The sequence below is a fragment of the Bidens hawaiensis genome, unplaced genomic scaffold, assembly GCF_021521415.1.
Source record: "Bidens hawaiensis isolate Kalapana, Puna unplaced genomic scaffold, B.hawaiensis_p1.1 tig00025379_1, whole genome shotgun sequence".
NCBI classification, from domain to species: Eukaryota; Viridiplantae; Streptophyta; class Magnoliopsida; order Asterales; family Asteraceae; genus Bidens; species Bidens hawaiensis.
This window is the reverse complement of record NW_027494052.1, coordinates 168,860-184,091: the sequence shown is the minus strand read 5'-3', so window position 1 is coordinate 184,091 and position 15,232 is coordinate 168,860.

Below are 15,232 nucleotides of genomic sequence, written 5' to 3'. Positions count from 1 at the left end.
TGTTACGAGCTTATGAGTGACCTGTACGTTGCACCCATGTGTATTCTGCATAAAGCCGAGGTGTTACATTTTCAACCTCACCAACAACATTTTCAACCTCCTTCTCAGCTTCATCCACCACAACCTTCTCCACCATCATATCATCATTTTCATTTAAGTTATACTCTTGGACCATCTCCTCAGAAATATCAGCCTCATACCCATCAACATCTCTCTCCTCCTCTTCATCCTCCTCCTCCTCACTTCCATATACATTACCAAGATTTTTTAGCACATCATCATCAGTCACATTGACAGCAGGTGGATTCTCCCCTGTTTTGGTGCAGCTGAGGTCTTCTCAACCTCCCTGACCAGAGTTTGAATCCGGTGTAAAGCCTGCTCAAACTGGGATTCCAATTCAGCATTCTTCTTCTTTAACTCCTCATTCTCCCATTTTAAGTCACAATTTTCAGTTAAAACATCAATATGCCTGTCAAGTAATCTCATCCTGGCATCAGGGGAAGGGGAGTATATTGGTGAGATTGGAAATGGGTCAAGAATTTGTGTTTGGTGGGTTTCATGAGGTGGGCTTTCTATTATGTTTTCACTAGTTGAGGGTAACGGGTTTTTGGTTTGGATTGTAGGTTTATATGTGTGTATGATTCGGAAGGTAGGTATATGTGGTTGGTCAAATGTTAGTGAATGTGTTGGGGATTGGTATGGTGTATGTGGTTGGTTTGTAAGGTGGTCTGGGATGTGTTCAGGTACGTAAGGTTCATGTTCAGGTTGGTCTGGTATTTGGGTTTGGGTTTGGGTTAGTGATTGGGTTTGGGTTTGGGTTGGTGATTGGGTTTGGGTTTGTGGTGAATTTGGCGGGGATGGAATGTATGGGTCTTGGATTTGGTATTGGGGTGGTGATTGGGTTTGGGGTGAGATGGGTGGTGTAAGAATAGGGTTGTCAAGGTTTGATGTCTCCCCCTGAGCCGCATTAGTATCCACAACATGTATCATCAACATCCTCCTCCTGCACAACAACCTGATCACCACCATCATCATCATCTCCACCATCATTATCGTCATCAGAATCAGTCCCGTCATCATCTTCACTCTCATCCTCATCAGAAGTCACTCTTAATGACTCTGGCACCTCCATAATCTCCGTATTGTTGTCAACTAGCCACAAGAGAATACCATATTCAACTTCAGGATTGAAGTTATTTGTAGCCCCCAACCTTGTAATTCTTCTATAGACATTTGGGTCTTGCAATACATGTGTTATTCCCAAGGTTGGTAGATCAGGGCATGCAATATTAAAAATGTTCTGTAAAAATATGGGAGAGACTAAGAATCTGTCATCCCTTCCTTTCCTTAGATTAGTCACTAAACCTTCAAAAATAAGCTTTGAAAAGTTGAAAGGTTGGTTGTAGATGATTGCAACGGTGACATTGGAAAATTTCCGTGCTCATGAGGGTCCATGTATGGTGTAAACCCCTGTATGATGTGGTGTATCAGAAATCCATATGGGAAACATCCCCTTCTTGAACTATTCTTCATTCACATCTCCTTGATAACCCATTGTCTCTTCGAAAATCATCAACAATCTATGGGTAGTAAAGAATATTGGATTTTACACATTTTTGTTCAATTGAAGACTGGCCCTGACTAAATTCTCCGTGATTTCGACCTCGTATATAGCCACGGTGTCCTCAATTCTTCGTCTAAGTTCGTCATCTACTAATTCTGCAGAATTCGAGAAACCAAGTGATGGTTCTTTAAATGATAGGGCTTTCAGTGAAAGAGAAGCGAATATTAGAGCGGAGTAGCCACCGAATCATTAACTCTACAGGCCTATTCTTCTCCGTGACCTGGAGAAAGGCACACATGTTATGCATCTTCTCTAAAGGATATGTCATATCTGCATAAACATAGACAAGGACACATTCAAAGAAACAATTAGTCATTAAAGTTCATAGCTTTAACATGTATTAAGTTGTGTTTAAGAAGAAATGAAAGATAGTCTTTAAGAACCTGTTCTTCGACAAATTAATAACCTACACAGAAAACAGTGATGTCAGTAAACATGAAATTGAAGCCCTAAACCCGTACAATGAGTGTCAGAAATCATTCAATTGAAGCTTACCGAGTCGGATTACTAAGTTGGATGACCAATTTAGGTTAGAATTTTTAGCAAACGATTGAGATTCTGGGTAGCGAGCAAGTTGGCAATAATGCAAGAGAGAAAGAGGGAAAAAGGTGAAATGAAAAAGTTTCTAAGTCCCCCTTATATAGTGTACGCTGTCACATTTTAAAGTGAGTTTTAAATGAATTTTATCGTTTTGCATATGAATACTGCCAAAAACCCAATTTCAAATGTACCAGCATAAATCTTGCCCGAGAAAGTGTATTTCCAAAGCTTGCTCGTCCCAGAGTTTGCTCAAGTATTTTAAAGTAATTAAAAATAAACTAAGTGGATAAGATGAAGGAAGCTTACTGGAATATACTAGATTGCTCGAGAACTAAATCACAAGTATAATTAGAGAATTGATTCAAGTATAATTTATCAAATGGGCAAACTTACTGGAGATAAATAAAGATCCAAAAATAATAACTTAGAGATATTTCTAATTGTCAACCTTACTTGAATACCTTATTATTGCTAACCTTACTCGATTATACATAGAATATCAAAAAGTTAACTAAGTTTTAGAAATATATAAGCAGGTATACTTCCAAAGTGAAGTTTACTCGTCAATGCCTTAAAAGTGCAAAGTGTGCTTGAGGAAACTTAATGTATTAAATTTAATACATAAGCTTTCTCAGAGCATACTGTGTACTCGCAAAGTAAATTTTGCTTGAAGAAGATATGAAATTATACAAGTACGCTTGGAGAACACTTTGATTATTAAAATAATAAACAAGTGTGCTTTAAGCATAAAGTTTGCTCGATAAACAAAGTTTACTCGAAAACACTTTCAATTTCATAAAGTATCATGCAATCCAATCCAAACCTATGAAGTATGATAGACAAATATAAATTTCAATTAAAACACTGAAGTTTAATCGAAACACGTATTTAAAGCATATTCACACATGTATCACATAAATATCAAGTGTGCTTGATGAAGATCACCTTCTAAACAACCTAGTTTATTCGAAAGTACATAGTCATCAAAGTGTACTCGTTGATACATGAATAGTTATTTTAAAATCAACTAATCATCAAGTTTTCTCGAATGAGTTAAACTTCAAATAAAAACACCTAAGTTTACTCGAAAGTTAAAGTTTACTCGAAATAACATATGCAGACATATTCAAAGGTTAAAATGCAACTCTTTTCGACTTAAACTTTACATCAAACAGTTTTCTCATTAAAGTACAAAGTTTAAGAGCAAAGGTGCATAATGAGATCAAATTTCAGTTATATCCTTCCAAATATTTTTCTCTTTTATGAAAAGATCTCAACATGGGATCATATTGATTAAGTCACCTTTCAATACTTCATTCTCAGCATTATTATGACAGATCAGGCAGGTTAATAGCAGGTCTAGACTTAGCATGAATTATATTACTTTGGTGATATGCTTAAGGTTCAGTTAAGTGCATAAAACAAAAATGGATAACATTTATTATACTATGATTTTTCATATATCTTCTCAAAACTTATTTGGCTTTCTCCAGATCATCCCAATTTGACTTCAACCCCCTGATATTTGGTTAAAATATTTTTCATGACAGAACACATAAACTTTTCTTAATGAATTGTTCTTTACAAAATATTTCAAACAGTTGAGGTTTAACGTTGGACTTACATGCCACACAATATGAAGTTACTAGCCATCCATTCAAGGTGTTTAGGACTTATAATGATGCCCCACCTTTGTAGTTCTAGTTTGGACCCTCATGTGTGATTTTCTTACAAAATTTGTGAACATTTTCAACTTTTAGTTGATAATAAAACTTGTGTTCACCTTTGTTGTTTGTCATATCTATAAGATGTTTCATTTTGAGTGACCAAATACCAACAGGCTCGTGTATGACTGTATAATCACTAGAAGCCTATCATTGGGAGAGATTTATCTTGAAACATGCATATTCAATAATGTATCTCCACATTAAGCTTAGCATATTCATTATTTTTATATCACCTTAGTTTTTACACATCATGGAAGGCAACCATACTTATTAATGACTGCACTAATAGTCTTTTAGCTTATTAAATCCATATGATTGGTATAAATAATCAATCTACTATCATTTCCCTAAAGTTTGGACCAATTTTTATTGAAAACCTTTTTAAGCTTCTTTAAAGCTTTGAACTAATAATCTTATCATATCTCTACACCATCAACTTGCTCTATTTGTCAAATATGTTTTGTAAAACCTATTTTAAAAAAAATATTCATTTGAGCATACAAGTTTAACACAAAATCATAATTTTGACAAAAGCAAAGAGTAACATATTTAAGAATAATCAGAATGTGAGTGACATGAATAAACACAAGCAGACTTAATATAATGTTCAACCAAGACAAATTATGCAACTTCTAACCTATCTTAACACATCATAATATCAAATTATCCTATATATTCAAAATATCACATAAGCATACAGATTCATCATTTCAAATCATATGTAGACACACTTATCAAGATGTCATCAGCAGTTACTAAAATCAAACCTAAGCATCATAGACACCTAAGTCACACATATTTTTATTCAAAGCCCATATCAGTTAAGCATAAACACAAATTTACAAATAAAAAACAACTCACTCATCAAGACCTTTCTAAGGATAGTCAGTTAGCACAATGAGCACATATCATTAATCAGACTTCATCAGAGTTGATCATGCCTAATGCTTTTAATAAAAAGTGAAATCTTGTTCTATCTAGTGGCTTGGTGAATAAATTTGCCAAGTTGTCACTAGTGTCAACTCTTTTCACTTCTATTAGACCTTTTTCATTACAGTCTCTAATGAAGTGGTGTCTGATTTCAATGTGCTTTGTCTTTGAGTGTTGGAGTGGGTTCTTAACAATGAACAAAGCAGCAGTATTATCAATGAAAATAGGAGTGTTCATGTAATTCAAACCATAGTCCAGCATTTGATTTTGAATCCAGAGGACTTGTGCACAGCAGGCAGATGCAACAATGTACTCAGCTTCAGCAATAGAGATTGACACAATTGTTTGCTTCTTGCATTGCCATGACACTAGCCTGTCTCCCAAGAATTGACATCCACCTGATGTAGACTTTCTACTCATGTTGCAGCCATCATAGTCACTGTCAGTGTAAGCAAGTAGATCAAAGGCGTTGTTCTTTGGATACCATATCCCCAAATCAGGTTTCCCCTTCAAATATCTAAAGATTCTCTTGACTGCAGTCATATAAGACACCTTTGGACATGATTGAAATATTGCAAACACACACACAGCAAACATAATGTCAGGCCTTGAAGAAGTCAGGTACATCAAAGATCCAATCTTATCTTTATATTCATGTTCATCAACAGGCTCCCCCTTTTCATCAGCTATCATCTTCTCATGGGTGTCCATTGGAGTAGAAGCAGTCTTCAAGTCTTGACATTTGAACTTGTTCAAAATATCTTGCACATACTTTGATTGAAAAATGAATATACTATCTTTCTTTTGTTGAACTTGCAATCCCAGAAAGAAATTCATTTCTCCCATTGAGCTCATGCAATACTTCGACTTCATCACTTCTTCAAACTCCAGACACATATGTTCATCAGTAGATCCATAGATGATATCATCAACATAAACTTGAACCATAAGTAAACCTCTCCCTCTTTTCTTGTAGAAGAGTGTCTTATCAGTGGCTTCCCTGTGAAATCCATTAAAATGTAGATATCTTGACAACTCATCATACCAAGCTCTTGGAGCTTGATGTGGTCAATATAGAACCTTGTTCGGTTTGTATACTCTATTAGGGTACTTAGGATCCTCAAAACCTGGAGGTTGAGTGATATACACCTCCTCTTCTATATTTCCATAAGCAGATTTTACATCTAATTGAAATACTCTGATGTTCTTGGAAGCAACATAGTCTAGGAATATTTTGATTGCTTCTAGCCTTGCCATTGGAGCAAATACTTCTTCAAAGTCTATTCCTTCTTCTTGTAAGCATCCTAGTGCAAAAAGTCTTGCTTTGTTCTTCATTACAATGCCTCTTTCATCCCTTTTATTTCTGAAAACCCATTTGGTGCATATTGCATACTCCCTTGTAGGCAAATCAATGACATGTTCACCTTTAAAAAGTTTTTCGTGTTCTTTAAGTGGATATGACAAAGTTTTCTATGCCAAAGTTTGGTTTGATTCTCAGTAGCTTTGGACACAATGTAGGTTCATCCTCTTGAAATGACTTCTTTCATTCTTAGTTCATATAAGTTTCCATTTCTAGGTGCAACCATCATGATTATGTCAAGAGGAATTACAAATTTAAGTTTGAGAATGAAACAATGTGAATCATCAAATCCAACATTATAACCTTTATCACACATTTGAGAAATGCTCAAAAGGTTATATTGTAATCCTTCTACATAGAACGCATTATCAAAAGATACTTTGCCATTTGTCAGAATGCCTCTCCCCACAATTTTCCCTCCATTTCCATCACTCCCAAATGCAACTGGTCCTTCAAATTTTTCTTCATAGTAGAATAATAACCTCTTGTCACAATTCATATGCCTGGAACACCCACCGTCTAAGAACCATACATCATTCATTTGGGTGGACTGTTCCTGCACATTTTAAAGAAAAATGAATCATTTAAGTGATGAAGTACAAGTTGATTTAGCTTGCAAATCATCAACAACATTAACACATGTTGCATTGGGTTTGGGGTCCTCATATACAATTTCACATGAATCATCAGATTCATATTCACATTCAGACAAGTGACCAACATATGGGACTATGCTTGTGCATTCCTCAATGACATATTCTCTTTTTCTGAATTGTCACTTGTGCTTCAGTCCTTGGTTTCCATAGAAATCCATGTGGTTAAAAACCATTTTTATGAAGAAACTTCTCATCACCATTAAGTGCATTTGATTTCTTTACTGGTGAGAAGTTTCTTTACAGGCTTGCTTTTCTTTTCTCTCAATGTTGACTTATTAGAGTCAGCAGATTTTTCAGATGTTTAAGACTTAACAGATTGGGATCTGTTGAGTTTCTTCAACTTTGGAGCCTTTTTCTTGAGACTTTCTTCACTACTCTTGACATTTGCTTCTTCAATTTTGACTTGATCCTCCGTCTTCTTATTACCCTTGATCAAGTAATCATTATACATTTTCTTGTAAAATGCATAATCTTGTCCAAACTTGATGCTGCTTGGAACATGAAATGGTTCAGGATTGAACCTTTTCTGGAATGAATCAGTGTGATGTCCATAAACATCACAGATCTTACACCAAACTTGACCTTTGAATTTGTCACCTGAGCTTCCCATTTTATATCTTTCACTGGGTCTGGGTATCCAACACCAATAGTTTCTGATGTGTAAAGGCAAAAATTGTTCAATCTTTGTTTCTTCTCCGGATACAGTGCTTTTCACAAATTTGACCTCCTCCATCGTGATTGGAGTATCCTTTTCATCACTTCTGTATCTTGACCATCTTCTAAGGTAGTCATCCATACTTTCCACTTATCCAACATCAAACAACTCTTGGTTAGAGAAAACTGGATAAACAGGAAGAAAGAGATCATCATTCCTCATGGATTCTTCAACTTTCTTGCTTTCTTTGACGCTTTCTCTTCTTTGTGGCACTTTATATGTTAAATTCATTATGTCCTTGTTTTCCTTTGACCCACCACATAGATCAAATGGTCTATATTTCCTTCTCATTTGCTCAAGATGTTTCTTCATTTTAGGAGTGATCTTTGGTAGCAAAGGGATAGTTTCCTTTGACTTAAGTTCGCACCTTTCTTTTTCTTTTAATCTTTCACTGCTTGAACTTTTGTCACTCGAGTCACTTAATCATCTTTATCCAATAGATCATAGTCTACATCATTCAATGTTACTTGGATACCAGCAGACTTTTCAACTTTTGTCTCAACAGCCTTCATTACATACTCTCCCTTATCATAAACCTTAAACTTTGTACTTGTCCTCCTCCTTGATCATTTTCAACTTCACAAATGTTTCCAGTTGACATCAAATTCTTTAGAAAATCAAATTCAATTTGAAGTTGAGTAATCTTCACTTTCTCATCAAGGTACATTTTCTTTAATTCTTCAATTTCAGTGGTGTACCTTGATTGAAGGATGTAACTCTCCATACAGTCCTGCTCTAGACTTTTGATTTGGTTCTCCTAGGTCAATTCACTTGTTTCATACACGTTTATCATGCTTTGTTTCTTGAAACATTCACTTTGTAAATTACTAATTGTCTTTCTCAAAGAATCATTCATTTCAAGTAATTCAAGATTTATGGGTTTTGAATGTACCTGAGATGAAGAGGACTCAACTTCATTTTCAATATTTTCCATGAAATACATATTTGCCTTTTCAATATCTTCAGCATGGTTACTTCCATCAAACACACCATCTTGCTGTGGTTGAGCTAGAGCAACATTCCCTTGATTTCTTGGCTGATTGGTATTATTTTTGTTTTGATTGGCAGGAGCAGGTGGAGGGAATTGTTGGTTTCTCTGAAATGGTTGTTGTTGTGGGATCACTTGTTAATGATTTTGCTGTTGAAAGTTGTTGTTGTTGTTGAAGTTTCTCTGTTGACCTTGATTTTGATTTTGATATTGAAACTGATTTCTTTGTTGACTATTGTTCTGAAATTGTCTTGGCTGATTACATTCTCTAGCAAAGTGTCCTGGTTGTTGACAAGTATAACAGATTTGTTTTGATTTGTCAAAACCTATTCTGTCATTTTGTTGGGATGAGAAAAGACTTAAGGAAGATTGGAATCTTCTCAACCTCCTTGTTAAATGGCTAAGTATAGAAACCGGGTAAACTTAGGAATCCCAGCAAGCTTACACTTGGTCAAGAAAGGTATTTTGCTTATCGAGCAAAGTTATCTTTTAGAATCCTTCTTAAGTGTAGTTCGAGCAAACTACACTTCATCAAGCAAGGTTGTTCTTCAAGTCAAGCAAGATTTATTTCAGAGCAAACTCTTGAGTAAACCAAGCTAAAACCAAGTATTTTGGTGGATCAAGCATGGTTTATTCATAATAAATAGTGGTCCCAACAAGCTTGAAGGAAGTTGATAAAGAAATTACTTAAGGACTTCAAACGAGTAAGGTTCAACCCTTAGCAAGCTACAATGTCACCATCACACTTGGATTTGTTCAAATAAGTTAATGCAACAAAAGGTTGAAGGGATCTTTGAAGAACAAGTTTGCTCGTAAGATATATACCAAGCAAAGTTTGGTATTATCAGGAAGTTAGAAGCCCTCTTAATGAATATTTTCGAAGGAAAATATTTTAAGTAAAGCTTACTCGGAGAACTGTTCCCCAGCAAACTTAATGGTTACCAAGTCTGCTCGCTAAAGACAAAAGCTACAAAGCTTGCTCGAAGACCTGATTACACTTAGAATCTTTTGTAATACGTTTGAATATGTTTAGTATCAATCATTAGGGTTTCTAAAAGGAATGTTAGGTATTAGGGCAGGCCTATAAAAGGAAACTTTAGGACACGCCTATAAAAAACACGGACACATAGCGGATATTGTGATATGACGGCTGTCTCCCTCATGTACGGAAAGCTGCCATAAGTCCTGACATTCCACCTTGAAACCCTAATTGGTTTTCATTGTATCCTTCACAATATATATATGAAAATATTTTGAGTTACTATATGTGTTTGTTACTTTCCTATCCGTTAAGTAACATTATGAGTATTATTGATTCCGCCTTTAATATTCTTTTGTTTTTCACAAAATTGTAAGTTGTAACCTTCTTGTCAACACTTTTGTGTGGGTTACTATTGTGAGTGATTGACCTATTGAGTGAGATATACGTGACCGACAAGTGGTATCAGAGCTGATATTGTTGTTTTTGTGAAGAACTGTTGCTGATTATTGTTGATTTTGAAGATGAAGAGTGACATTAGCTAACAACTGTTACATTGATTTGTGACGTCAGATGCCCTGTTTTTCTTTTTTCACAGATCTACATTATTGTTGAGGTTTAAAAGTGTTTTCTTACTCATATCTACATTAAAGTTCTTTCCTTTATTATAGATCTTGCTCTAATCCGTCCAGATACATCAGATCTGAGGATTTTGTCCATAGATCTGATTGTTTTTCAAGAGTGTTTAAGTTTTTGTTTAAGTTTGTTAAGTTTCTTTGTTTTTTAAAAATATTTTTAAATGCCAAAAAGATGTCTGGATCAATGGATAAGCAAGAGGTTTCTACTAACAAGATTCCTAGGCTGTATGGATAGGAAAACTACATCAAATGGAAAGTGTTGTTTGAGGCTGCAGTTTGTTACAATGATGTTGAGATGTGGAATTCGATCAAGAATGGTCCTTATGTTCCTAATGGCACAACAAACAATCAAACAGTTGAAAGAACAATGAAAAAGAAAGATGACAGAGCCTTAGTTATGTTGAAGTTGGGTTTATCATGGGAAATCTTGACCAGTGTGGCTCATCATACTACAACAAAACAATGTTTGATGCTATAGTAGAGATGTTTGAAGGAAACACCGAGTTGAAGGATATCAAGAAGGACATGCTGAAACAACAGCTAGACCATTTCAAGTTTAGGTAGGGTGAATGATTGAAGTCATTTTTGGAGAGGTTCATGGCTATTGTGAATGAGATAAGAACAACTGATCTTGTTATCACAGATTTTGATCTGAATAAGAAATTGTTGTCATCCTATTCTAGATAATGGTACACTGCTAGCAATTTCATCAAGCAGAAATCTAACTTTTCAGTCCTCAAGCTTGATGATGTTATATGCTCTTTACAAGCAGCAGAGCATGAGATGATAGAGAACAATATGATCAAAGAAGACATGCCAAGTTTTCAAGTGGCAAATGCTCTTATTGCACTGATGGGAAATATGTCTACAAAGAATCAACAGCAGATTCCATTAATAGAAGAGCCTAGTGAATATGGTGGCAAGACACCAAGGATTTTTGCTACTGGTCAGTCAAGCAATCAAGGTGGACAACCAAGATTCAATGTCCAATTGAGATGACAATGATACATCCTCTATGGCCAGTGGAAATGCTCCTTATAATGCTGGAACATGGAAGTGATTATCAAGCTCTCTTCTCCATGTTCACTGAGTCTTACAATGCTTTTGTAGCAAAAAATCTGATTCATACAAGTGTAGTTCAAGAAGATTTGGAAGAAATTGATGCTGATGACTTAGAAGATATGGATCTGAAATGGCAGGCCGCAATGCTTGTTGTGAGAAGTAAGAGGCTGTATAGCAGAACTAGGAGATCTTTGGTTTCAGGACCAAATGATAGAATTGGATTTGACAAATCCAAGGCTATTTGCTACAAATGCCAATTACCAGGACACTTTGCAAGCGAATGCAATCAGCCAAGGCAATATCAGAACAACAATCAACAAAGAAATCAGTTTCAATATCAAAATCAGAATCAGAATTAGGGCCAGCAGAGAAATTTCAACAACTACAACAACCATCAACAACAGAGTCATCAACAAGTAATCCCACAACAATAACCCTTTCAAAGAAACCAGCAAAACCCTCCACAAGCCCTTGCAAATCAAAACAGAAACAATCCTTACCAACCAAGAAACAAAGGGAATGTTGCATTAGCTCAACAACAACAGCAAGAAGGTGCATTTGACTAGAGCAATCTGCTGATGACATTGAATAGGAAAATGTGGCATTCATGGCTAAAATAGAAGTGAAGCTGAATCCTCTTCATCTCAGGTACATTCAAATCTCTCAAAACTTGAATTACTTGAAATGAATGAATCATTGAGAATGACAGTTGGAAAGTTACAAAGTGAATGTTTTAAGAAATAAAGCATGATTAATGTTTATGAGATAAGTGACTTGACTTATGAGGAAAGAATTAAGAGTTTGGAACATAATTGTATGGATAGTTATATGATTCAATCCAGTCATGTCACTGAAATAGAAGAATTGAAGAAAATGTGTTTGGATGAAAAGTGGAAGAATACTCAACTTCAAGTTGAAAATGATTTTCTGAAAAATTTAGTTTCAACTAGGAATATTTGTGGGAAGTTGAACAAGATCAAAGAGGAAGATAAGTACAAAGTTGTTCCTCCACCTTTCAATAACAATTACTCATTAAATGTTGATAAGGAAAAGAGAAATTCATACCTTGATCAATTTAGAGATGTGTTTAAAGAAAAAGAAGGTTTCACTGAAAATTATAAGTTGGTTGAAGTTGATTATAAGGGTGAGTTTGTGATGAAAGAAGAAGTGAAAGATGAGAAGTGTGTTGAGATTTTTGTTGGTATGAAAGTTTCTGAAAATGATTTTGATGATGACTGTTTGAATAGAGATGACTTGAGTGATTCAAGTGACAAAATTTCAAGCAATGAAAGCTTAAAGAAAGAAAAAAATGGCAAAAAAGAGCCAAAGAACACAATTTCTTTGTTGCCAAAGATAACTCCAAAGATGAGAAATCATCATGAGCAAATGAGAAGGGAACACCAATCTTTTGATATTTGTGGTGGTTCAAAAGCAAAGAAAAACAATGAAAGATCAGCTTACAAAATGAAAATGTCAAAGAAAACAGAAGAAACCAAGAAGAATGATGATCTTTTCATTCCTGTTTATCCTGTTTTATCAAACCAAGGGTTATTTTATATTGGGGAAGTGGAAAGTATGAAAGAATATGAAAGAAGGCAATCAAGGTATAGAGGAAACATGGATGATGAACCGATCAATATGGAAAGGATAATCTTTGTAAAGAGTTTAGTGAAAGACAAGACATAAAAATTGAGGAATTTGTACCTTTCTCAATTGACTATGATGGTCTCAAAACTCAAAAGACTATTGGAGTTGATCCCCCTAGACCAAGTGAAAGATTCAAAAAGAGGATGTCAAGTGAAAGCTTCAAAGGAAAAGTGTGGTGCAAACATTTGTGATGAATATGGACGTCACACAGATTCTTGACATGAAATATTTACTTTCAAACCAATTGATGTTCCAAATTCAACAAAGTTTGGACAAGACTTTGGTTTTTACAAGAAGTGTGATGAATATTTGAGCAAAGGAAAGAAGGTATCTGAGGATACTGTGAACAATGTTGAAGCCAAGAGTGAGAAGAGAAATAAATCTGTTGACAAGAAAGAGAAGAAGAATTTGAATGAACAAGAGAAAAGAAGAGTCCAATGATCAAACAACCTATCAGAGTTAAACCTGACAAGGTTGTTAAATATGTGAAATCAGTTGAAACAGAATATGAAGAGAAAGTTAAAAGAGAGGTTTTCAAGAGAAATAAATCAAGAGAATTGAATAGTGATGAAAAATTTCTGTTAAAGCATGGCTTTAAGCCACAAGGATTTCTCTAGAAACCCAAAAGTGAAACTCTAGTGACAAAAGAAACACAAGTGACGTATGAAACACTAGTAACAAGTGCGAAGAGAGAGTATGTCATTGAGGAATGCAAAAGCATAGTTCCATATGAGGGAATACCATATGAAACTGGCTATGATACAGATGGTTCTGATGAATCTTGTAAAATTGTTTATGAGGACCCCAAACCCAATGCAATAATTTTTCATGTTGCTGATGATTTGCAAGCTGATCAAGCTTGTATTTCATCACTTAACGTTATATTTTTCATTGATTTGTGCAGGTTCAGTCCATACCAAAGAATGATGTATGGTATATGAACAGTAGATGTTCCAGGCATATGATATATGACAAGAGTCACTGGTGAATTATGAGGAAAGGTTTGAAGGACCTGTTGCATTTGGGAGTCATGAGAATGGAGGGAAAATTGTGGGAGAAAGGCATTCTGACTAATGGAAAGGTTTCTTTTGATAATGTATTCTATGTGGAAGGATTATAATATAACCTTTTGAGCATATCACAAATGTGTGATAAAGGTTATAAGCTAGGGTTTGATGATTCGCACTGTTTCATCCTCAAACCTGAATTTGTAATCCCTCCTGATATGATTATGATGATGGCTCCTAGAAATGGGAACTTGTATGAATTGAGAATGAAAGATGCCATCTCTAGGGGTGGAACTTGTTTTGTGTCAAAGGCCATTGAAAATGAAATAAAATTGTGGCACAGGAAGCTTTCTCATGTAAACATAAAGAACATGAACAAACTTGTTAAGGGTGAACACGTAATTGGTTTACCAACAATGGAGTTCAAGCTAGACGACAAGTGCATTTCATGTCAAAAGAGAAAGCAACACAAATCATCACACAAAGCAAAGCAAGTAAATTCAATTGAACAAGTACCAGATTTGCTTCATATGGGTCTTTTTGGTCCTGTGAGTGTTCCTAGTATAGGGAAGAAAATATATTACTTGGTGATCATTGATGATTTTTCAAGATATATACTTGGGTTTATTTTCTGAATTCCAAGGATGAAGCTGCTGGGTTGATTAAAGGATGTGTGACAAGGATTGAGAACCAACTAGATGTGAGGGTGAAGGTTATGAGAAGTGACAATGGTATCGAGTTCCGGAATGGGGTAATGGCTGAATTCTGCCTTGCAAAAGGAATTCTTCAAAAATTCAGTGCACCTAGAACTGCTGAACAAAATGGGGTTGCAGAAAGAAGAAACAGAACACTCATTGAAGCTGCAAGAACCATTTTAGCAGATGCTTATCTGGCTGTTACCATTCGGGCAGAAGCTATCAATACTATTTGTTATGTTCATAACAAAGTTCTTCTCAACAGAAGTCATGACAAAACTCCATATGAGATTTTGTTCAAAAGAAAACCCTACATCAAGTTTCTCAAGCCTTTTGGATGCGAGTGCTCACTGTTGAATACCAAAGACTATCTGGACAAGTTTCAATCAAAATATTTAGATTGTTTCTTTGTTGGATACTCCACACACTCAAAATCCTATAAAGTATATGTGAAAGATCATTTGAGTGTGATTGAATCTTCTGATGTGATTATCAATGAAAACTAATTTAATACAGTGGATGAAGCATCCAGGCTATTTGATCTTGAGAAGTTAATCAAGTCTTTCAAGATTTATCCTGAAGACTTTGATGAAACTTTGTATAGAACAAGTGTCCATGAAGAAAATTCAGAAAAGAAGATTGATTTGGACAAATTGTGGTACAA